Source organism: Uranotaenia lowii, unplaced genomic scaffold, assembly GCF_029784155.1.
Source record: "Uranotaenia lowii strain MFRU-FL unplaced genomic scaffold, ASM2978415v1 HiC_scaffold_99, whole genome shotgun sequence".
NCBI lineage: Eukaryota > Metazoa > Arthropoda > Insecta > Diptera > Culicidae > Uranotaenia > Uranotaenia lowii.
Window position 1 is genome coordinate 35,320 of NW_026598966.1, and position 26,131 is coordinate 61,450.

The 26,131-nt window shown below is 32.4% G+C and overlaps 1 pseudogene; it reads right to left on the reverse strand.

Annotated features, from left to right (window-relative positions):
* Positions 1–6,299: 6,299 nt before the first annotated feature.
* Positions 6,300–25,977, reverse strand: LOC129761025 (beta-1,4-glucuronyltransferase 1-like; annotated as a pseudogene).
* Positions 25,978–26,131: the final 154 nt, after the last annotated feature.

Consider the following 26,131-nt stretch of genomic DNA (forward strand, 5'->3'; position numbering starts at 1 on the left):
TATATATATATATATATATATATATATATATATATATATATATATATATATATATATATATATATATATATATATATATATATATATATATATATATATATATATATATATATATATATATATATATATATATATATATGAAATATGAAAATATGAATTTACTTATAAAAATATTGACTCCTTATTGTCTTTTCTTTGTATACCGAGTTTCATTTCTTCTAACACAAGTTTGCGCCCCTATTTCTTTCCTCTTCGATTTTCAATTTTGACCTTTTGAAATCGTTTTCATTTTGTACTTCCAAACGACGCTTCGAAGATGGCCTACTAGGTCCTGGCATCAAATTCCTAGACTCTAAATTTTCGTTAGTGATTGAAATAGAAGACCCTATTATTTCCTCAGGAACATTAGGCCTGGCACCCTTTCCGAGAACATCGTCCAATACTTTGAAATATGTCCAAGTAGCAGCCTTAGAGCCGGATCGATTCCTGGCATCCAAATTAAGCCGGTAGGTTTTCATAAGTTTTTGACTTCAGCTTATCAGTGCTGCAGTTGAGGCTTTTGGCGATCACATTGTCTCTTATTTTACGCCATAAAAGATGTTTGTTTCTTTGTTATGTCTCGAAATTCCTCTTCGAGCTCTAAACGGAAATGGATAAAATTCTTGATTTGCTCATCCATTGCCATCCTGTTGCCATCATCGATGGATTCATTATCGTCCGGTTCCTCACAAGCAGGGGGTATCTCGGCTTCAGTTTGAAGCGATGGTTCCAGACTGAAAAAGTTGTGCACTAAAACTAAAACGGCGAGGGTCATTGTATCCATTTTTGACAAAAATACTTTAAACTATAGAAAAGCAAACAAAATTTGATAAGTAAACAAACAAAAAACATATCTGTACCAACACATGAAAAGGATGTATCTCCATATATGGCGAATCGAGAAAAAAGCGTTCGAAAAAAAAATACAAACTATTTTAAATTTCTTATTAAAAATCACTTGAAATTTTTGCTTTTTATGAAAGACAAACGATTTTTAGAGGCATTCTCTATGTGTTATAAAAGAGGAATATCAATTTTCATGAAAAACCAACGCGCTATCGTAGATAGAACCTTGCTCACGTAATATTTTGTGTGACCTGTTTATACACCCTTTGCTATTTTCTTATTTTTAGCTTTAGTTATAAGCTCGCGTTCATTTGCAACAATGTTTTTATGTTGAATAAAGAGTCAAATTGATTATTTTGAGTTTGTTTGTGGAGTAGTAGCGAAAAATTGTTCTGGAGTAAAGGGTGTTTATCAATGTGATGGCGGTTCTGGTTTTAGAATATTTATAGATCCTTTACTCAAAATGAGTTTTTAATGTAACGGAATAATATTTTCTCAAAAGGGTATTACCGTTAAGTAGTGCAAATGTTGGCCTATCATGAGGTACTGAAAGTTGTTTTTGTTTAATTTTGAAGATAGATCCTTTTCACGTGTGGGTACAGATATGATTTGAGATGGCTGCCTGGAAAAAGTTGTTTATATTGGTACATTAACAATTCTAGCTGTTATACTTACTTTAAAACATTAAAATACGAGTGTCCACTTCCGTTCGTGAACAGGCCTTAGTGATAGGATAAAGTAGTGGAAAGGTGTAAAAAAATGGTAAAAACTTATTTTGATTTAAACATCTTTTGTTTTGTAATCTTTTGGAAATATTTTTCAAAACAATTTTCCACCAAGCCCTTGGAATCTATAACGTGGATCGGTGAATTGCCGAAAATGATTTGTTCACACCATGTTGTTGTCTTGTTGCGAGCTTCATGCTTAAACTGCTTTTTTGACAACAATCTTGAGCTGGATAAAGTAGAAAAAGATGATAAGAAATGAACATTTACGATATGATGCAATTTCTCCATAATAAAAATACATTAAATACAACAGAAAAATAATCAACTGTCTTTTTTCTTCTAACAAAACAAGGAGTTCTCTTTTGTTTCTAGATTGAGTCTAACCCGGTTAAACACCTTTGTTTTTAAATACATTTATTCTTCTGGTAGTTGTGTTCTCCTTTTTCTTCTTCGCTTCGTCGCTCATTTTCACTAAAAGACAATGGGTATTTTCATGTACGTTTGTGTGTGTGTGTTTGTGATTGTGAGTATTGATGCTGATTTGATACTGTTATTTTCCGCGTTTCCGTTGTTGTTTTTGTTTTGCTTCTTCCTTTTATTCTTTTTGATTTGCTTATACATGGATACTCTCACTAATGTCACAATACAGTAACTTTTTCAAATTTTCTCCTAGTCATTGATTTTATTTTATTTTTTTTTATGCACAAAACAAATCGATGACGATGAAATGGATTGGCGTGTTAGTTTTAAATTCAACTTCCAACAATTGTTGCATTGGAAGAAAAGGTGAGTGTATACAGATTAGGAAATTTTGCGTAGGTAACTCAATCTGAACCTTCGGCAATGAATCGTAACTACTGGCAACAATTGACATGAATTTGTAAGTGTGATTAAATAAGTTGATGTCTGATGATGCAAAAAGGGTAAACGCATTTTTTTATAGAAATAAATGCATGTAGAATGAATAGTATTTTGATGTGGAATTAATGCAAAGCTCATGAACGTTGTAGATGGAGTCTAGGTTTAATTTAGGAATGGCAATAAATAATAGTAACATCCCTTTGAAAGTTAAGCTTTCCCAAAAGATGTTCTCTGGGGTGTTTACATCTGTTTCGCATGGCCTACTCGTTTGAGCTCGAAACTATTCCCATGGAGTTGGAAACCTTTATACTATTCGCGGCTTGCTTGGATTTGATATCGAAATAAATTCTAATGAATCTAGGGCGGAAAACTCTCATCACTACAAAGAACACTATATTGTAAAAAATCGTGTTTCAAGGGCATGAATTTGAATCGTATCGAAGTGTTTCACTAAACAAACAACTTTTTTGACATCTACTAAGGTACCCAAAGAATCCTACGTATGGTAAAACTTTACTTTTTTTTTGTTTAAGCGACGTCATTCAGCGAAAACAGGCTTTCAGGAATCTATACAGTTCTAACTAGCTGTCAACTAATATCTATTGAAAAGTAAAAATGAAAGAACGGAAAAAATGTAACACTAAAAACTAGGGGAGCGCGAAAAAATGTTCGCATTAAAAGTATCTAGTCATACAAGTGGCAATCGATATTTTTGCTCCCATACTGGGAAGTAACTCCTATTTTTATCTTTTTCTTTTGTATTTGATACAACTTTCACTGTTACGAAACGTCTAAAAACTAGTCTCTCCGAACTTAATTAACTGGTAAACGGTCTACCGGTACGTTTTAGTTTTTTGTTTGTTTTTTTTTTTGCTATTGCATGGAAAAGTGGCGTCGATGGACACAAATGTGTGTGTTGAAAGCCCCATCAGATATTATTGGTCTTTGATCAAGGCCTAGTTTTGTTGTGTAAGTAAAATGCTAAAACTCGAATAAAACCTTGATTTTTTCTAGCAGGCAAATTTCTTAAGGGATCTTACTCTCGATCTGGAATGAATTTCATCCTTTCGAAATGTTATTCCAGTTTCGATGATACACTGCAAAGAATTTTCCACTAGGTTTTTGTTCTATCTTACTTTGGAGCTTTACCCGATAACATAATTGAATTGAGTGTAGAGGTTTTTTTCAAGTAACTTCTCCTAGGGTAGATATTTTCGAATTTGGATTTGTTTCTACTTCAGTACAATTTTAAGGAAAGCAAAACACGAGGAGTAGATAGTACGTATTTTCAAACCAATAACCTGAACAAAGATTAGATCTTGTTGTTTAAAAATCAATGCAGCTATGCTAAGCACTCTAAAAAATTCAACAGCAATTTTTGATCATTTCGGCTGCTGACTTCAAGATTTGTTATCCATTTAGTGGAACCATGGGCTGGAGATAAAAATTTCCTATTTTTATGATTTCTGATGATGTGCATTAAAAACAGCAAAAACTTTGCGTTCCATTGAGTACATTGACTGATTTTAAGCTAACACAATCAAACAACTGACGCAATCGGTGAATGATTTCGATCTGAATGAGTTGGATGTGATTTACTCTTCTTGTCTCTCCATTACTTTAAGGCACTCATGATGGAGACAAAATGCATTTTTACTGATCTTTTTTTTCATTTCGGATTTCAGAAATAAACAAAAAATAATTGAAGTCCAATTCTTAGTGTAGAAGTTTAGAATTAAAAAAAAATGGAAATAAGAATTCTGATTCATAATTCAAAATTCGGATTCAGAATTCATATTCCAAATTCAGATTCAAAATCCAAAATCCGGATACAAAGTTTCGAAATAAGATTCAGAATGCCGATCTAAAATTTAGAATTTATATTCAGATTCAGAATTCAGACTCAGAATTCAGAATAAAAATTTCAGATTCAGAATTCATGTTCAGAAATCTGACTTAGAATTCAGATAAAAATTCAGATTCAGAATTCAGAATTTAAATTCAGATTCAGAGTTCGGATTCAGAATTCAGATCAGAATTCAGATTCAGAATCAGAATTCAGATTCAGAATTCAGATTCAGAATTCAGATTCAGAATTCAGATTCAGAATTCAGATTCAGAATTCAGATTCAGAATTCAGATTCAGAATTCAGATTCAGAATTCAGATTCAGAATTCAGATTCAGAATTCAGATTCAGAATTCAGAATTCAGAATTCAGAATTCAGAATTCAGAATTCAGAATTCAGATTCAGAATTCAGATTCAGAATTCAGATTCAGAATTCAGAATTCAGATTCAGAATTCAGATTCAGAATTCAGATTCAGAATTCAGATTCAGAATTCAGATTCAGAATTCAGATTCAGATTCAGAATTCAGATTCAGAATTCAGATTCAGAATTCAGATTCAGACTTCAGATTCAGAATTCAGATTCAGAATTCAGATTCAGAATTCAGAATTCAGATTCAGACTTCAGATTCAGAATTCAGATTCAGAATTCAGATTCAGAATTCAGATTCAAAAATTCAGAATTTCAGATTTAGATTTCAGATTCAGAATTCAGAATACAGATTCTTTTTTGTGACTGTTCAGTTTACTTTTAGTAAGTTGATTTTCGGCTTTCAGTCTCAGTTTTTTCAGTAAGAACAACTCTATTTTTACAAATTTTAGTTCCTGATTAAGATCCTTTAAGGATCGAAACGTTGGATACGTAAAAATAATGTCATTCAAAATATCTTTTTTTTATCTGATTCCTAAATTTCAATCCAAATTTAGTTTTAACAAAAAAAAAAAGTTTAAACAAAAAAAAAACATTATTAATGAAAAATTTTAAAATGTCAAAATTAAAAGAAATTTTCTTTAATTCTTCGACATAATGTTTTTGATATTCATCTCAACAGTCCTGCTGATCAATGTGCTTCTCATTTTCCATTAAAAATTTAATGTTGCGTTTAGTGTGTTTCAAATTCTTTTAGTTTTTTTTTTTCTTTTTCGTTTACATGTTGACTTTCCACAATTTGTGATAACGTTGTTGATTTTACTTGATTTTTTTTTGTTTAAGGTGTAAAAGTGATTTATAAAATATTCATCACTACATCATTCGTGTTTGTGTGATTTACTTGTGTTAGCTTCAGCGTTGCCAACATTTTTTAACTTTTATTTTGCCTCGTTTTAAGGATTCAAATGTTTTTTTTTTTCGTGTGTGAATTATCTCTCGGTTGTGGAAAAAATTTCTACCACTGACAAAAATTACAAAAAATTGTGTATCACATCGATACTGTGTCACTACTTTACTTTATCTGCGTTAACCAAAACAGCCAATTTGTTTTTCTTGTTTGTTTTTTTTTTTTTGCTTTATCTTACAATAGTTTAGCATTGTTTTAGTCTAAGGAGTATATTTAAGACAGTAATTTTTTCATATCACCGTTCTTTTCTTACTGATCTAAGCCTTATTGCGTTCAATATTCTGGTCGCATGCAATTTTTCTCGTTCAAACAATAATGTACAAAACCTCTCGCACCCGTCTTATTATCCTTTGCTCAAACGCTTTTTGTCCTGATTATCGTAAAATGCGACTTAGCTTAGCACACAGTACATACATACGTACACATACTTACACGTCTTATCGCTAGATTTACTTCCGCCGTCTGACGTAACCCTTACGTTTTCCCTTCTTCCGTCGGCTGCCTACGTGCGGGCGCTGCTCGAGGAAGGTCACCAGAAATCCGGCCCCGGCCAGGATCGGATTCGGAGGGGAAGCGACGGCAGAAAGCATCCCACCACCTGCTCTAGAACCACCACCACCACCAGCAGTGGCAGAGGGCGGCGTCGGCATCGGCGTTGGCAATCCGGATGTCACCGGAGATCATCTTGTCGTCAGTCCTCCTGTCGCTGCCACCACCTCTGCCATTGCCATTCCCCTTATACTATTGGGCCGCAGGGAGTTTCCCCTTCAACTATACGGCGCAGCCCTTCCGGGAACCGTACATGATCTGCAGCTCCGGGTAGATGATCTTCTTGATCAGCTGATTGGTCTTGGCGGCCAGCATGGCCCGCTTCGGATCCTTCTTCAGCACCTTGATGCCCGGTTTGTGCACCAGGAAGGCATTGTCCAGGATGTGGAAGTCGTAATCCAACACGCAGAGCGCCGTAACCCTACGAATTGAAAGAAACTTATTGAAAACTAATCGAAAAGGAAACCAAAGTACCCCAACTGACCTGCGTCATTTTATCACTCTTTCCCTCCCAACTTAACCGCTCATCGTAGTGTGGATCTGCGTGGGTTCCGATGTAGATCGGCTCCAGTGGATAAAGTATCCCACCCGCTTTCCTATGTGGAACACTCCCAAATCTAAAAAAATAAGAAAAAAAAATCTTTTAAACAATCTTTTCGCAAATTTTAAAATTAATCTTCCTCACCGTCAGTTTCATTGGCTGCGATCCACTCCTTCGACTTGGGCACCCCGTGACAGCTGGAGCACACTCGCTTGTGGAACGAGATGGCCCTTGCCCTGCCGCAGCAGCTCCTGCAGCTCCGTTTTGTCCCGCGGCACCGGCGAGCTGCTGTCCACCTCAAAAATCGACAGCGGAAAGACCCTGTGAATAAAAAAATATTTTAAAACACGTGGTCTAGATTGAAATTTCAATCATAGAAGGAGTCTACTAGGTTTTTTAATATATTCTAAATGAGAAGCTGAAACTTTTATCAAAAAAAAGGGTTAATCTCACCTCGGATTTTTCCGCTGCAGTACCGGCTCGTTTCGCACGATCATCTCTAGGAACTTGTGCACCAGGGCCCGGATTCGGGTACAATTCGATATCGCTAGCTAGGATGAAGTGGGTCATCGCCGCGTCCCGGGCAATGTTCCGGCCCACGTTCACCGGATACAGCAGCTTCTTCTGCGTCTTGTACAGCTGCCCACTCGACATGTTATAGAAGGGCGATGCTGCGAGCAGTTGTACGGCGGTTCTAATACTTTGTCGTATTTAGGAAACCTGTGAACGAGAGGAACGGAGGGAAAAAAAAGCCCGAAGTTAGTCTTCCAATCAACCGATCCACTTTTACAGGTATACTTACAACTTTTGGAATCATGTTTTACTACTAAAATAAATATGAAAGGTGACAAACTGACGAACTAGATGGCTCTCGGGCAGGCAGTCTCGCAGATACTTGATCGCGCCGACGGTGGGCATGAAGTCGGTGCCCGGGCGCGTGCATCGCCAAACTGACCGGGGCGTTCCACCTGTAATGAAGATGTTCAATGTTGCAGTCCAAGGGTTAATCGATTCTTTTTTCCTAGATTAGCGATCTTGTTCCTAGATGTGTTTTTTACATGAATCACTAGCTGCCATAAAATCTGAGCCATTCTACCAATTCTCCAGAAGTTGTTGTTTGTCTAAAGTTCCTCCAAATGAAACGGAATAGTTGTTCGAAAGGTAAGAATACCCCGATAAGCATAATTAGAGGTCTTCATTGCCCCAAGTTTAAGACAAGTTATCATATAGGCGACATTCTATAGCCACCCAAAAACTCAGCGTGAGAAAAATAGCACACTGTTTTGTATTCATTTGAAGCAATTAAAAAATCTCAACAAAAATAATGTTTGCATATCAGAAAAACCGTTTTAGTAAAATTATACCTAAATTTTGCTAGCAACCATCATGAAAAAATGCCAAAATTATGCTAAAATTTGTACCAAATTTTAGTTCTGCTAAAATATCATTGATACCTCGTTTAGCGACTTTTTTTATTTAAATGAATCCTGAGTGTCTAATAATGCAAAATATTGGAAGTATCAGACAACAAAAAGGTTCTTTATTAACACTGTAGAAACAATTTTTTCCCCGGAAAGCAGGCCATGATTCGTTTGAGACGGACAGGTATAATTTTCCTTCCGTCGGGTAAATTTTTTTTTTATACATATATTTTAATGGTTAAATTGATTCAAAACATGAAATATCGTACTTCCAAATGTGTCAATCGTTGAAAATCATCGTCAGGAAAGTAACAGTCTTCCTCGGCGAAGTAAAGACTTTGAGCATCGTTTTTCCTTAGGCGTTTTCCTTAGGCGCTGTGTAGAGCGGGAATCCGTCAAGAGCTGACTGGAAAGTTGAATCGATCAACGACTATCAAAGATTACTTGGTGATTTCTTTCCGTAATAATGAGTATACGTATATTAAAAAGAATGAATGTTTTCTGGAAATCACATGGAAATCTCCAAATTTTCAATACATTTGAGAATCTCAGATATTCAAGAGTAGTTAGCTAAAAAATGGTTGTACGTTCCAGAATTATCTGGCTCAGTAATTTTTTTTTCAAAACGTAGTCCCTTCAATCAATTGATTTTGAATGGATTTAATTTTTTTTTTGTCCTTAAAATATATTTTCTATTTCTGGTGGCTTTTCGTTTATTTTATATTTTATTTATGAATGATAAATCTGTGCTTCAATTGGAAAAAAAAACCTGCGATAGTAGAACAAACGCACTTAATGCATTTATGTGTAAGGTTTAAGAAGGGAAGTGAGCTTTCTAAGAAATTTTTAATTCCGTTATTCGTAAGTTCAAAAAATTGTCAAATTAATTCTTTTATATTTGTCATGAAATTTCTGGAAAGTATAGAGTTCCAAAGATTGCATGGATGTTATATTTTGTTATCATGAACAACTTTTGTATTTACAATTTGTTCAGAACGAACAACAATATGAAATTTTTTTTTCTGAGGCTTCGAAGATGAACATTTTTGCAAATATGATAATTTAATTATTTTAAAGCCATCGAAATCTTTCGATTGCTTTGATTCAGTTGAATCATTCAACCAAGTAGGCTCACAACAGAAAAGACTACTTAATTATTTTATTATAAAATTATAATCATAAAATAAAATCAATTTTTGTAGATTTTGTCATATTTTTTATTCATTTGTGCCATTTCAATCATTTTTGTTGTTTTGGTAAATTTTGTCATTTCTGTCATTTTTGTCATTTCTGTCATTTTTGTCATTTTTGTCATTTTTGTCATTTTTGTCATTTTTGTCATTTTTGTCATTTTTGTCATTTTTGTCATTTTTGTCATTTTTGTCATTTTTGTCATTTTTGTCATTTTTGTCATTTTTGTCATTTTTGTCATTTTTGTCATTTTTGTCATTTTTGTCATTTTTGTCATTTTTGTCATTTTTGTCATTTTTGTCATTTTTGTCATTTTTGTCATTTTTGTCATTTTTGTCATTTTTGTCATTTTTGTCATTTTTGTCATTTTTGTCATTTTTGTCATTTTTGTCATTTTTGTCATTTTTGTCATTTTTGTCATTTTTGTCATTTTTGTCATTTTTGTCATTTTTGTCATTTTTGTCATTTTTGTCATTTTTGTCATTTTTGTCATTTTTGTCATTTTTGTCATTTTTGTCATTTTTGTCATTTTTATCATTTTTGCCATTTATGTAATTTTTGTTATTTTTCGCAGTTTTGTCGCTTTTATCATTTTTGTCATTTTTGTCATTTTTGTCATTTTTGTCATTTTTGTCATTTTTGTCATTTCTGTCATTTTTGTCATTTTTGTCATTTTTGTCATTTTTGTCATTTTTGTCATTTTTGTCATTTTTGTCATTTTTGTCATTTTTGTCATTTTTGTCATTTTTGTCATTTTTGTCATTTTTGTCATTTTTGTCATTTTTGTCATTTTTGTCATTTTTGTCATTTTTGTCATTTTTGTCATTTTTGTCATTTTTGTCATTTTTGTCATTTTTGTCATTTTTGTCATTTTTGTCATTTTTGTCATTTTTGTCATTTTTGTCATTTTTGTCATTTTTGTCATTTTTGTCATTTTTGTCATTTTTGTCATTTTTGTCATTTTTGTCATTTTTGTCATTTTTGTCATTTTTGTCATTTTTGTCATTTTTGTCATTTTTGTCATTTTTGTCATTTTTGTCATTTTTGTCATTTTTGTCATTTTTGTCATTTTTGTCATTTTTGTCATTTTTGTCATTTTTGTCATTTTTGTCATTTTTGTCATTTTTGTCATTTTTGTCATTTTTGTCATTTTTGTCATTTTTGTCATTTTTGTCATTTTTGTCATTTTTGTCATTTTTGTCATTTTTGTCATTTTTGTCATTTTTTGTCATTTTTGTCATTTTTGTCATTTTTGTCATTTTTGTCATTTTTGTCATTTTTGTCATTTTTGTCATTTTTGTCATTTTTGTCATTTTTGTCATTTTTGTCATTTTTGTCATTTTTGTCATTTTTGTCATTTTTGTCATTTTTGTCATTTTTGTCATTTTTGTCATTTTTGTCATTTTTGTCATTTTTGTCATTTTTGTCATTTTTGTCATTTTTGTCATTTTTGTCATTTTTGTCATTTTTGTCATTTTTGTCATTTTTGTCATTTTTGTCATTTTTGTCATTTTTGTCATTTTTGTCATTTTTGTCATTTTTGTCATTTTTGTCATTTTTGTCATTTTTGTCATTTTTGTCATTTTTGTCATTTTTGTCATTTTTGTCATTTTTGTCATTTTTGTCATTTTTGTCATTTTTGTCATTTTTGTCATTTTTGTCATTTTTGTCATTTTTGTCATTTTTGTCATTTTTGTCATTTTTGTCATTTTTGTCATTTTTGTCGTTTTTGTCATTTTTGTCATTTTTGTCATTTTTGTCATTTTTGTCATTTTTGTCATTTTTGTCATTTTTGTCATTTTTGTCATTTTTGTCATTTTTGTCATTTTTGTCATTTTTGTCATTTTTGTCATTTTTGTCATTTTTGTCATTTTTGTCATTTTTGTCATTTTTGTCATTTTTGTCATTTTTGTCATTTTTGTCATTTTTGTCATTTTTGTCATTTTTGTCATTTTTGTCATTTTTGTCATTTTTGTCATTTTTGTCATTTTTGTCATTTTTGTCATTTTTGTCATTTTTGTCATTTTTGTCATTTTTGTCATTTTTGTCATTTTTGTCATTTTTGTCATTTTTGTCATTTTTGTCATTTTTGTCATTTTTGTCATTTTTGTCATTTTTGTCATTTTTGTCATTTTTGTCATTTTTGTCATTTTTGTCATTTTTGTCATTTTTGTCTTTTTGTCATTTTTGTCATTTTTGTCATTTTTGTCATTTTTGTCATTTTTGTCATTTTTGTCATTTTTGTCATTTTTGTCATTTCCGTCATTTCCGTCATTTTTGTCATTTTTGTCATTTTTGTCATTTTTGTCATTTTTGTCATTTTTGTCATTTTTGTCATTTTTGTCATTTTTGTCATTTTTGTCATTTTTGTCATTTTTGTCATTTTTGTCATTTTTGTCATTTTTGTCATTTTTGTCATTTTTGTCATTTTTGTCATTTTTGTCATTTTTGTCATTTTTGTCATTTTTGTCATTTTTGTCATTTTTGTCATTTTTGTCATTTTTGTCATTTTTGTCATTTTTGTCATTTTTGTCATTTTTGTCATTTTTGTCATTTTTGTCATTTTTGTCATTTTTGTCATTTTTGTCATTTTTGTCATTTTTGTCATTTTTGTCATTTTTGTCATTTTTGTCATTTTTGTCATTTTTGTCATTTTTGTCATTTTTGTCATTTTTGTCATTTTTGTCATTTTTGTCATTTTTGTCATTTTTGTCATTTTTGTCATTTTTGTCATTTTTGTCATTTTTGTCATTTCCGTCATTTTTGTCATTTTTGTCATTTTTGTCATTTCCGTCATTTTTGTCATTTCCGTCATTTTTGTCATTTTTGTCATTTTTGTCATTTTTGTCATTTTTGTCATTTTTGTCATTTTTGTCATTTTTGTCATTTTTGTCATTTTTGTCATTTTTGTCATTTTTGTCATTTTTGTCATTTTTGTCATTTTTGTCATTTTTGTCATTTTTGTCATTTTTGTCATTTTTGTCATTTTTGTCATTTTTGTCATTTTTGTCATTTTTGTCATTTTTGTCATTTTTGTCATTTTTGTCATTTTTGTCATTTTTGTCATTTTTGTCATTTTTGTCATTTTTGTCATTTTTGTCATTTTTGTCATTTTTGTCATTTTTGTCATTTATGTCATTTCTGTCATTTTTGTCATTTTTGTCATTTTTGTCATTTTTGTCATTTTTGTCATTTTTGTCATTTTTGTCATTTTTGTCATTTTTGTCATTTTTGTCATTTTTGTCATTTTTGTCATTTTTGTCATTTTTGTCATTTTTGTCATTTTTGTCATTTTTGTCATTTTTGTCATTTTTGTCATTTTTGTCATTTTTGTCATTTTTGTCATTTTTGTCATTTTTGTCATTTTTGTCATTTTTGTCATTTTTGTCATTTTTGTCATTTTTGTCATTTTTGTCATTTTTGTCATTTTTGTCATTTTTGTCATTTTTGTCATTTTTGTCATTTTTGTCATTTTTGTCATTTTTGTCATTTTTGTCATTTTTGTCATTTTTGTCATTTTTGTCATTTTTGTCATTTTTGTCATTTTTGTCATTTTTGTCATTTTTGTCATTTTTGTCATTTTTGTCATTTTTGTCATTTTTGTCATTTTTGTCATTTTTGTCATTTTTGTCATTTTTGTCATTTTTGTCATTTTTGTCATTTTTGTCATTTTTGTCATTTTTGTCATTTTTGTCATTTTTGTCATTTTTGTCATTTTTGTCATTTTTGTCATTTTTGTCATTTTTGTCATTTTTGTCATTTTTGTCATTTTTGTCATTTTTGTCATTTTTGTCATTTTTGTCATTTTTGTCATTTTTGTCATTTTTGTCATTTTTGTCATTTTTGTCATTTTTGTCATTTTTGTCATTTTTGTCATTTTTGTCATTTTTGTCATTTTTGTCATTTTTGTCATTTTTGTCATTTTTGTCATTTTTGTCATTTTTGTCATTTTTGTCATTTTTGTCATTTTTGTCATTTTTGTCATTTTTGTCATTTTTGTCATTTTTGTCATTTTTGTCATTTTTGTCATTTTTGTCATTTTTGTCATTTTTGTCATTTTTGTCATTTTTGTCATTTGTGTCGTTTTTGTCATTTTTGTCATTTTTGTCGTTTTTGTCATTTTTGTCAATTAATTATTCCAATAAAAACATGTAGAGTAAGAATGTCCTAAATCCTCGATCTTCTTAGTATTTTGGTACATTTTATTAGATGATCATAAAATTCCTCGCAGTTACTTAGACAAAATATTGTTTAAATCCTTGAAATAATTTATAGAGTTTATTCCTAATTGAAGTCGTATTTAGTACATTTTTTGTGTTTTTGAAGGCGTAAAATGTTCCCACAATATAAAATTGGCGCCAAGCGTCTGGTCAATGTAATTAAATTGATATTTTCGTAGAATTAGTCATTGTCTCGACCTGAAGTAACCCTCCTAAGGTGGGACGACCCATTCTAGAGATTTCTGAAAACCCCCGAAATTAAGCTAATCAAGAAAGAAAAGGAAGACCCCTCAGTATCCCAAACCTTCAAGCAAATTTAAACCAGGGCCCATCTCACATTTAAATTAATTTGATGATCTCATAAAAAAGTTCAACGACGATAAAAAAATTGGAAGTATGTGACTCCCTATCATCACGATCATCATCAACATCATTTTTGCCATCAGGCCAAGTCATAAACAAAGCAAGCGACGAACCCTGACCTTGAGGCAGCGTTGCAGCCCCACATCACATGGCCCACTGTGTTTTTGTTTTTGTTTTCGTTTTTCTTAATACCTACGATGTTGTTGATTAAACTTCACTTGACGTACCTTTCGACCAGTGGTATCAGATTATCGAGGAACGTGTAGTCGGCGTGCGTGGTGTAGGTGATGGTCTCGTGACACCTCAGCTCCCCATGCTCTGCACGGACGTAGTTCTTGAGCACCCAGAAATCACCCCGCTGGCCGATGTACGGCTCGTAGTCACGATCGTGACAGTTCAATAGCGACCTGGCAGGAGGAGAAGCGCAAAAAACAGCGACAATCAATCTCCGATATCGAACCATCAATTTCAGAGGTAAGTAATTAAGTCCGTAGTGTTTTAAGGTCGGAGTTCCTAATTTAAAAGATTTAAACGCTCACCTCAATTTCATTTCGAGATCGATCGACGCTGTGGTCGAAAAGATATCACTAACGTTCAGGAGACCAGCTCCCGCTCCGTTTGGTCCTGTCATGAGGGACCCATCCTGGTAAAGGATCTCAGGTCCACCACCAGATGGCGCCATCTTTGGACCACCACCGTTCACGTTCTGATTACTGTTACCCAGGGTTTCGTCTATTGGCACATCGAATCGACTATCCTCTACGTTACTATTAGAATTATCTACATCCCGACCTCCGGCAGCGGCCTCCAGAAGCATCCGGTCTTGCTGTTGCTGCTGCTGCTGCTGGGATTGACCCAATTGTGGAACCTGCGGAACCTCTTGGACGCTGATCTGTGGAAGTTGAAGAAAATGAAACGCAATCAATTCGAAGGTCATCGAATGGGGTTCACGTACTCGACTGAGTACGACATACAGCAGCAAATTCGCAGACACCTATAATTAATTTACCAGCAATGCAATTTCGATGCAGACGACAGATCGATTGCCTGAAGAATTATCTACATGCCAAACAACACCAAGGGATGAATTATTGATTACATTGCTTGCTTCTGCAGCACTGCGTTGAACGCTGCAGGAAATCATTAATGATAGCTTTGTTTCTAGTTGAGCTCTCTTCTCCAGACTGCGTAATGAAATGCTCCTCACGATATCGATAAATTTAAATCAATTGCAACTCAACATAACTATCGATTAATCCAGAAGAGCAGTGTGAATCCAATATATTGTTTACAATTTATTGCAAACAATTTCCTTGGCTCACACTGGTCTGCACATCTAAAAAAATTCTCAACATCGATTACATCGCCAATACACTTAGAAAATATTTCTTCATACATTCAGAATCGACTTTCGCCAATTGCGGGTCTAGCTGTGGTTGAACCGATTTTATTCCACATGTGATTGTTACATTGATGTACTTTTCCAATGTTCCGAAAATCACTCAGGAAATTCATTAAAAATTCGTTTTAAAAAGCTAGAAAATTTCAACAAAGGGTGCTATGATAGCCACGTGGTAATAAGGCTTTGACCATTTAGAATCCATTCAGCTATAAACGCGTGTTGAAAACTTTCTATGAAGAAAATGAAGGTGTTAATATCGTGTACCTATCTATATAAACATACTAGCTGATCCCATACGAACTCCGTTTCGCTTTCAACTTGGAATATGTCATGAGCAGTTTGTATGAAAGTCAATTGCCAAGCATTTTCCAGATTCATTGTTAAGTAATAATTGCAAAAATATTGGACGATCACTTCGTCTGTCGTCTGCTTCTAAATATGAAATCAGGAATCAAAAACCACGCGTTTAAATTTCGACTAAATCATTGCATAACAACGCAATTATTGCCAAAAAGCTAAACCCCTTTCGAGGGCTTTTATATAAACTTTGATATCTGAAATCTATTGCCCTTCCCTCAAAACTCCCGGGTGCAAATTTTCAAAGCAATCCATTGTATAATAACGTCAATGTTGCTAAAAATAGTGAAAAATTAATTTATATGGACGACTCCTTTCGTCGACCCCTGGCAAAATATTTGATATCTGAGATCGATTGTCCGTCCCTGAAAACTACCGTGTGGAAATTTTCATCCCAAACCGATGTATAATAACGTCGATAATGCAAAAATATTGAAAGGTTTATATGGACGACCCTCTTTGCCGGCCCCTTAAACTGAATTGAATACCTGAAATCCATTGCTCATCTCTCAAAACCCTCGTGTACCAATTTTCGTCTGAATGTATAAAAACGACAATATTGCATCAACAGTGAATAGTTAACATGGACGACCCCTTTGGCCGACCCCTGATTTTAGTTTGGATAAGTGAAATCAGTTATTTGTCCCTAATAACTCCTATGTGCAAATTTTCATCCCAATCCGATGTATTAAAACGACAATATCACTAAGATACTGAAAATTTAATATGGACGACCCCTTTTGCCGGCCCCTAACACTAAATTGGATACCTCAAATCGATTGCACGTCACTCAAAACTATCGTGTACCAATTTTCATCTGAAAACAATGTATAGTAACGTCAATATCGCAAAAACAGCGAACAGGTAATATGGACGACCCCTTTGGCTGTCCCCTTATACAAAATATGACACCTGAAATCGATTGCTCGTCTTTCAACACACTCATGTGCAAATTTTCAACACAATCCGACGAAAAATAACGTCAATATCGTGAAAACAATATTTGTCTTGTATGGACGACCCCCATCAGAAGGGGTCATCAAAAAATCTGAAAACATTTTTCATCCTTCCTGGTCCTAATGAGTATCCATGCCAAATTTCAGCTCTCTAGCTCTTAAGACGGCTGAGTCTATAGAGGACAAACAAACAAACAAACAAACAAACAAACAAACAAACAAACAAACAAACAAACATACAGAAATTGCTTTTTATCTAAATAGATAAAAAGCAATTTCTGTGGGTTTGTTTGTTTGTCCTCTATAGACTCAGTCGTCTTTAGAGCTAGAGAGCTGAAAATTGGCATGGATACTCATTAGGACCAGGAAGGATGAAAAATGTTTTCAGATTTTTTGATGACCCCTTCTGAAGGGGGTCGTCCATAGAAGACAAATATTGTTTTCGCGATATTGACGTTATTTTTCGTCGGATTGAGATGAAAATTTGCACATGAGGGTTTTGAGAGATAACCAATTGGTTTCAGGTATTCACTTTTGGATCAGGGGTCGGCAAAAGGGGTCGTCCATATCAACTGCTTAATATTTTTGCGATATTGGCGTTATTATACATCAGATTGAGATGAAAATTTGCACATTGGAATTTTGGGTGACGAGCAATCGATTCCAGGTATTAAATGCGGAGTCAGAGGCCAGCCAAAGGGGTCGTCCATATAAACCACTAGCTGATCCCGTACGAACTTCGTTTCGCAAGCAATCATAAAAATGTGATAAAATAGGATAATGTTTTCTTAACAAAGTAAAATATTCACTACACTGAACAAAAAGTACTTTTTCTAAACAGTATTTTTATTGAAAAGTTGGAAAACCACCCCCAAACTCATCGATCCTGTGCATGATCTTTTAACTAAAATTTCACAATACGGATCAATTCGTCTCACCTGAAAAAATCCCCGTGAATTATTTTTTACACCCATATAATCGCCCGTATCTTTAAACCACAAGTAAATATGGACGACCCCTTTTGCTGACCCTTTACACCAATATTGCTGACCCCTGCCACTTTTGCTGACCCCTGTCTCGAAAAAGCATAATTGGAATCAATTGTTTGTCCTTAAAACTCCCGTGTGCTAGTATTTATCATAAAATCTCTTTTTTAGCTTTGCACACTTTTTTCAGACATGTAATGATCAATTATTTTTACCACAGAAGCAGAATTTTCGCAAAATCATATTATTTTACAAGAGTTCACCTGAAAAAACCAAATGAAATCTGGTTGGAACCTTCTCACGGGCGACAACTCGAAGAATTTGACCTCTTCAATTCGAATTTTCTAAAAAATATCTGTGTTTATCAAAACACATATGTCACATTGTGTAAAAACCGTTGTACAGACTGCGATGCATGGAACTGCCCATTAACAATTAATTCGATTAAAGTATCTCAGAAATGTTCTAAAATGTTGCTAAAAATTACAAAAAGTAACCCTAGAATCCTCAAAAAAGGAAAAAACTTCCACTACAATTTTCTAAATTTTATTTCAATATTCTTGACGGATCAGGTTAGAAACCAGTTCATTCCAAATTTTTACAAATTTTCATAGAAATCTTTACATATTCAAGCTTTAAAAAGTGTAATTTAAAATTTTCTGGAAAACATATGATGACCAGCAATCGAAAAAATTTAATTTTGAAAGCACAACTTGAAAAAAAAGACCTGGACCCCGTGATGGTTTTTTTATTCCAAACAGTGCGTTTGAAAGAAGATGGTTTCCTTTTATACTGAGCAAATTTTCAGCGTTGTCAAATTTATCAATATTGAGGTACGAAAAACACTACTACTGGAAAAATATAATACCTATACATCTTCTTTTTACATTTCCAAATTTGTCAAAAAGAGTTCTAGATTCAAAATTGAACTTTGCTTTCCTTGGTTTTTATATGATTGATAGTTTTTGCTAATTATTCTATTAATGTGCGATACTTGAACAAATTTTAAGAAACTTTCTGAATTTCTGAATTAGTAATATAGTTTTCAATTTACAGGAAGAGAGCTCTGATCATGATCATCATTCTGATTTTGTTTCATTTTTGTCTCATTTTTGTCCTATTTCTTTAAATTTTTGTCTTATTTCTGTTTCATTTTAGTCTCATTTTTGTGTCTCATTTTTGATAAATTTTTTCTCAGTTTCGACTCATTGTTGTTTTATTTTTGTCTCATTTTTATCTCATTTTTGTCTGATTTTTGTCACATCATTGTTTTTTTCGTCTTATTATTGATCATTTTGTCGTTTTTTGGCTCATTTTTGTCTAATTTTTATCTCATTTTTGTCCAATTTTGTTTTATTGTTGTCTCATTTTCGTTAAATGTTTGTTCAAATTTTTGTCTGATTTTTCTTATATTTTGGTATCATTTTTGGAAATTTTGTAAATTTTTAATTTTTTGAAATTATTTTTTGATATTTGTCTCATTTTTATCTCATTTGGTTTAAACATTTTGTTCTTTCTATTTTGTAATTTTTTTTTTTTTTTTGGTTTGTCATTTTAAGTTAGTTATGGCAATTTGCGCAAATATCTAGGATTATCTCATTTTGCCTTATTTTTCACTAGTTTTTGTTGTCTTTTTGTCAAATGTTTGTATTATTTTTGTCTCAATTTTGTCTTATTTTTGACGCTTTGTTTGTCTTTTTTTTTGTCTCAATTTGTCTCAGTTGGGTTCCATTTCTGACTTATTTTCGACTGAATTTTGTCTCATTTGTGTATTATTTTTATCTCATTATTTTCTTATTTATGCCGCATTTAAGTCTCATTTTAGTCGCGTTTTTGACTCATTTGTCTCATCTTGACTTATTTTTGTTTTAATTTTTGTCTCAATTTGTCAAATTTTTTTCTAATTTTTTTGTCAAATGTTTGTTTTTTTTTGTCTTCATTTTGTTTCATTTTTGCTTCAATTTTGTCTCATGTTTGTCCCATTTTGGTCTATTTTTGTCTTATATTGTCTCATTTTTGTCAAATATTTGCATCTTTTTACATTTCCAAATTTGCAACAAAGAACTCTGGATTCAAAATGGAACTTTGCTTTCTTGGTTTGTATATGATTGATTTTTGTTTTGTTAATTCGCGATACGCGAACAAATTTTAAGAGACTTTCTGAATTTTTCAACTTATTCTCCGAGGCAGTTACGAACTCTAGGTTCCGGTAAAATTAGTAATTTAGTTTTCAATTTACAGGCAATTGAAGAGAGATCAGAACTAATGATACTTTTTTTAAACATTTTTTCGAACTGATGAATTCAATAATTTCATTTTTGTCCTATTTTTTTCAATTTTTGTCTTGTTTCTGTCTCATTTTTGTCTAATTTCTGTTTAATTTTGGTGTCTCATTTTTGATCAATAAGTGTCTCATTTTGACTCATTGTTGTATTATTTTTGTCCCATGTTTAACTCATCTTTGTCTGATTTTTGTCTCATCATTGTTTTTTTTTCGTCTAATCCTTTTGTTACTTTTTTATTCATTTTATTTTTTTTTATCACATTTATGTATAATTGTGTTTGATTGTTTTCTCATTTTCGAAAAATGTTTGTTCAAATTTTTGTCTTATTTTTTCCAATTTTTGTCTGATTTTTGTCAAATTTATTCACCATTTTTGACATTTTTGTCAATTTTTAATATTTTCGAAAGTTTTGTTTGTTATTTGTCTCATTTTTATCTCATAGGATTAAAAGATTTCGTTCTCTCTATTTTGTAATTTTTTGTTGTTTTGTCATTTTGGGTTATCTCAGTTTACTCAAATATCTGGAACCATCTTCTTTTGTCTCATTTTTTCTACTTTTGTCTCATTTTAGTTAAATGTTTGTTTTATTTTTGTATCAATTTTGGCTCAGTTTTGACACTTTTTTATCTTATATTTGTCTCATTTTGTCTCATTTTTGTTCCATTCCGGACTTATTTTTGTCTCATTATTGTCTTATTTATGCCGCATTTATGTCTCATTTTAGTCGCGTTTCTGATTCATTTTTGTCTCATCTTGACTTATTTTTGTTTTATTTTTTCAATTTTGGTCTCATTTTTGTCAAATTTTTGTTTAATTTTTTCCAAATGTTTGTTTTATTTTTGTCTTAATTTTGCTTCGTTTTGTCTCAATTTTGTCTCATGTTTGTCCCATTTTTTTCTATTTTTGTAGTATTTTGTCTTATTTTTGTCAAATATTTGCATCTCTTTATATTTCCAAATTTGCAACAAAGAGTTCTGGATTCAAAATTGAACTTTGCTTTCTTTGGTTTTTATATGATTGATAGTTTTTATTTAATTATTCTATTGATGTGCGATACTTGAACAAATTTGAAGAGACTTTCTGAATTTCTCAACTCATTCTTCGAGGCAGTTTTGACCTCTAGGTTCCAGTAAAATTAGTAATTTATTTTTCAATTTACAGGCAATTGAAGAGAGGTCAGAACTAATGATACTTTTTTAACACATTTTTTCGAACTGATAAGTTCAATAGATTCATTTTTGACCCAGTTTTGTCTCATTTTTGTCCTATTTCTTTAATTTTTTCTCTTATTTCTGTCTCATTTTTGTCTCATTCTTGACTCATTTTTGTGTCACATTTTTGTTCAATTTTTATCTTATTTTCGACTCATTGTTGTATTGTTTTTGTCTTATTTTGGTCTCATCATTGTTTGTCACTTTTCTGTTTCATTTTATCTAATTTACATCAAATTTTTGTGTAATTTTGTTTGATTGTTTTCTCATATTCGTATAATGTTTGTCTTAATTTTTGTCTCATTTTTGTCAGATTTTTGTCATATGTTTGTATCATTTTTGGGCATTTTAATTTTTTTTTTTTTTTTGAAATTTTTGTTTGTTATTTGCCTCATTTTTATCTCATTGGATTTAAACATTTCGTTCTCTCTAGTTTGTAATTTTTTGTTGTTTTGTGATTTTTGGTTCGTTATGTCAATTTGCTCAAATATTTGGAACCATCTGCTTTTGTCTCATTTTTTTCTATTTTTGTCGCATGTTTGTCAAATGTTTGTAATAATTTTGTCTAAATTTTGTCTCATTTTTGACACTTTATTTGTCTCAATTTGTTTCATTTTTGTATAATTTCTGGTTCATTTTTGTCTCATTTTGTCTCTTTTTTGTCTCATTATTTACTAATTTATGTTTGATTGTTTGTCTCATCATTGTTTTTTTTCGTCTAATTTATGGATCCTTTTGTGGGTTTTTTGTTTCATTTTTGTGTAATTTTTATCACATTTTTGTATAATTTTATTTCATTGTTTTCTCATTTTCGTAAAATGTTTGTCCAAATTTTTGCCTAATTTCTGTCTTATTTTTGTCTCATTTTTGTCTGAATTTTGTCATATTTTTGTATCATTTTTGACATTTTTGTCTTTTTTAATTTTTTTGTTTAAAGTTTCGTTTCATTTTTATCTCATTGGAACTAAACATTTCGTTCTCTCTATTTTGTCATTTTTTTGTTGTTAGTCAATTTGTTCAATTATCTGGAATAATCTCTTATTGTCTCATTTTTTTCTATTCTTGTCAAACGTTTGTATTATTTTTGTTTCAATTTTTTCTCATTTTTAACACTTTATTTGTCTTATTTTTGTCTCATTTAGTCTCATTTAGTCTCATTTTGTCTCATTTTGTCTCATTTTTGTTCCATTTCTGACTTTTTTTTGTCTCATTTTTGTCTCATTTTTGTCTCATTTATGTCACATTTGTTTCTCATTTCAGTCTCGTTTTTGACTCTTTTTTGTCTCATCTTGACTTATTTTTTTCAATTTTTGTCAAATTTTGTCTCTTTTTTGCCTCATTTTTTTTTTAATTTTTTCTATTTTTTTTCTCATATTTGTCTCATTATCAAACATTATCAAATGTTTTTCTTATTTTGTCTCATTTTTATCTCATTTTTGACTCAATTTAGTCTCGTATTTGCATTATTTTGTGTCATTTTTGCCTAATTTTTATCTCATTTATGACTCATTTATCATTTATATCATTTTTGTAATTTTTTAATTTTTTCATGTTTGTAGTTTTTGATTGATCTTTGTCTTATTCTTATCTTATTTTCTCTAGTTGACATTTTATTCTCTCTTTTTTGTAAATTATGTCATTTTTCTAAAAGTTTTTGTTTTATCTCCTTTTGTCTCATTTTTGTTTGATTTTTAACTCGCATTTTTCTTACTTTTGTGTGATTTCTTTTTGTCCTGTGATTTTTGTCTCAGTTTGAAACGATCACAAACACATACAGGATTTCAATGAAACTTGATGTTTCCTCGAAGAGATTCCTTTTAACTTAACTCTAATCGTACATCTCATGGATATGATGGCTAGCATCTTACAAATGCTAAAACCACCAACCCAATGTATGCCGTGACCGGGATTCGATCTCATGACCGAAGATTTGAAGCCACGGGCTGCGGCAGATTAATCTAGTTGTTGTCTCATTTTAACCCCATTAGTGTCTCGGTTTAGTCTCTTTTTTTGTTTTATGTTCCTTTCTATTTTGATTAATTCTTGTGTCGTTTTTTGGAAACTTGGAAATTTTAATAATGTTTCTGAATTTTGGGTTGATCCCCAATCTTGGAACTTAAACTGAATTTTTGGTTTCCTTTATTGATTTTTCCGGTTTTGGGGCTAACTAGGTTCACGATTTTTTCCCAGTTTTATCGGTGCGATTTTCAATTCCCGGGTTTTTCCGGTTAACCCGATTTTCCCGGTCGAATCAATTGACTACCCAGGAGGACTGTTTTGGAAAAGAGTAGGAGTGTGAAGGCGTTAAGGATCTTTTTTTGACATGTTTGAAAATCGTCATATTCAGAAAAAATCGTTTTAAGAAAAATCCTTTAAAATAAGATCGTTGACAAAAGAATCCAGTGTACATGATGACTCTTTTCGAATTTGTGTGTTTATTCCGCTTGTTATTGTTCTTTAGTATATTTTTATTGGTCATGTTAATTACCAGAAAAATCCACAAGGGTATCTAATTTAATTTTTGACGATGTTAACCATTTATTCTATTGAAAGAGTTAGCTTCAAAAGATGTCCTATAAACGTTGTTTTTATTTAATCAATGATTCAAATCAAGAGAAATTATTTAATAACGCTACATTAAGGTTGATGACCAGAACCGGGGTACAAAGGCATTCGAAATTCGAGCATTTAATGTTTGAGGACATATCAGCATTTGCCCGGTAATGTTCATATCTATCAGTAGATCACAATCGAAAAACTTTAGCACTCTGCGGACCCAGAAAATATTTGAGAGAAGCAAACACTCTATGTGTGACTGCTGTTATTTATTTTAGTTAGCAGCATTGCGCCAACAATTCGAACTGGTTGTGTTTTTCGTAAAATCCTAAATTTACCAGCTTGAGGGATAATCCTACCTTTCAATTTTAAAATCAAATAGCTTTAGTAAACTTCTCTCACTAAATTTCATGTGACAGCTAAAATTTTCAATTCTTAAATTTAAAATTCATAGACAGTATTTAACTCAAGCCGTTTCAGTGGCATAAATGAATCATCAAAGAAATTCAATACTCGTTTACTTTACACGTCAATCTTCATCCTAGGAAAAAACGTCTTAATCATCATCATCTTCGCGCCTGGCTTCTTTTAAAGTGGATTATCAAGCATGCACCACATTTCCGTATTGACAGTCCCATCGAAATTCGGCTGATTAATAATGCTGAAATGATTGGCACAAAGAAGCGTTTGAATTTGCATTTCCGTGCCACATTCGTTTTTTGCTTGCTTCTCACAGCAGCATCTCAACTGAAGACGATGGTAGAAGATGGACCACGTACTTCCAAAATTCATCCCCAGTGCATTTGAGGAACAGTCCCACCTCTGAAAGGTAAGAAGATAGTCCGGTCGACCTCAATTGGACGAGACTCGAGAGTGATGCATTTTTGAATGTTTTGCCGCTTTATTCGGCAGTTGATTTAATGCGCCACAGAGCTAAGAGATTTCCAAATGCGGAATGCATTAAGCACTTTTACGTGACTCTTTCACAGTTAAGCCGAGGAAGATATTTGTACTCCCTAAGTTGATGAACTGTTGTTGGTCAGATTAAACACTGCACGGTAATTATTGTGACAAATTTGGCAATCATGTCTTAACGGGCTCGTAGGATGTTGACATATTTTTGCTATTGGGTGTACACAAGTAGTTAATTCGAGTACCTAGAAGTCGAAAATACCTGAATCCCAAAAAATAATCATTAGTCCATTTGAACCCATTAAGATTTCGATTTTTTATCGAAGAGTCTAGTCATTTGTCTTGAATTTTCGAAATCAAAACATGAATTCTACTGTAATCAAAATCCTGAACATAATTTTCCAACCTGGATTAAGGAATATTCAAGACCCAGGATTTATATTAAATTCTCCTGTACTGTTTTAAAGCTACATTAGCTACTTAAAATGGGACACTCACCCCGTTTTCCTGAATCTTCACCACCACATTGTTGTGCTGATGCTGCTGCTGATTCTGGGCCTGTTGCTGTTGCTGCTGCTGCTGGGCAAGCTGCTGGGACGATTCCAGCAGCTCCTCGAGCCGCTCCTCTTGCCTCAACTGCTGGGCAACCTTGGCCGGCAAGTGCCCCCGATAGCCGCCGCCAGACGCCGCAGCCGCAATCGTTGTGTCCGTATCGGCCGATATGATATAGGCAGGGCCGAGGGCAAAGTTTCCGCCCCCGATCAGCAGATGGCTGCACAGGTACAGCAGCACCGCCACATTGATCAGGATGCTGCACCGTAGCAGCCAATTCCGACGGGTCAACATTCTGATCAGCTTACTCCGGTGGTCCTTTAGCTGTTTCATACGTTGATGGTTGATGTGTAAGTGTGTTCCTAAGGTAGAAAGCTAACCTTTGTTTTGTGCGTTTCGAAACACTTGCCTTCCTTTGCCAAAAGAAGTGTATCTAATTCGATCCAAAAAGTGGAGAACGTCAGGCAAGATGGTCTCAGCTGATATTGCGATACTAGGTTTAGAGAAATTGGGAAGCTTAGATATCTAGAGGAGGACTCGAGGGATAGTTTTGCTTCTGCTTCTGCTTCCGGTTGTCTTTGATGCGTTTCGTGTAAAAATGGTCCTATGGATTACGCCGCCGTCTGGTTTCGATTCTAGTAGGCCGTCGAGCGTTGTTTTGACGTCATTGTAGCGTCCTTCCAGTCGGTGTGCTCTTCGAATTTTACCACCGGTCGGCCTACTGTGATGCAATAAAATACGGTCGTTCTGCTCCTCAGTAGGCATAGATAGGGATTATAAGCTCCTACTATTTAGGTTTATTGTTTGTATTTGTCAATCGATCCGCTTTGTTAACGTCACCTGAAATAGAAGAACAAAATGGAATCTTTATTTTCGGTTCAATCGGTACCAATAAATTGGAGTGAATCAATGAAACAATGAACTCTTATTCTTCCTCAATCCTATCATACCGTTTTTTTGCCATAAAAAAT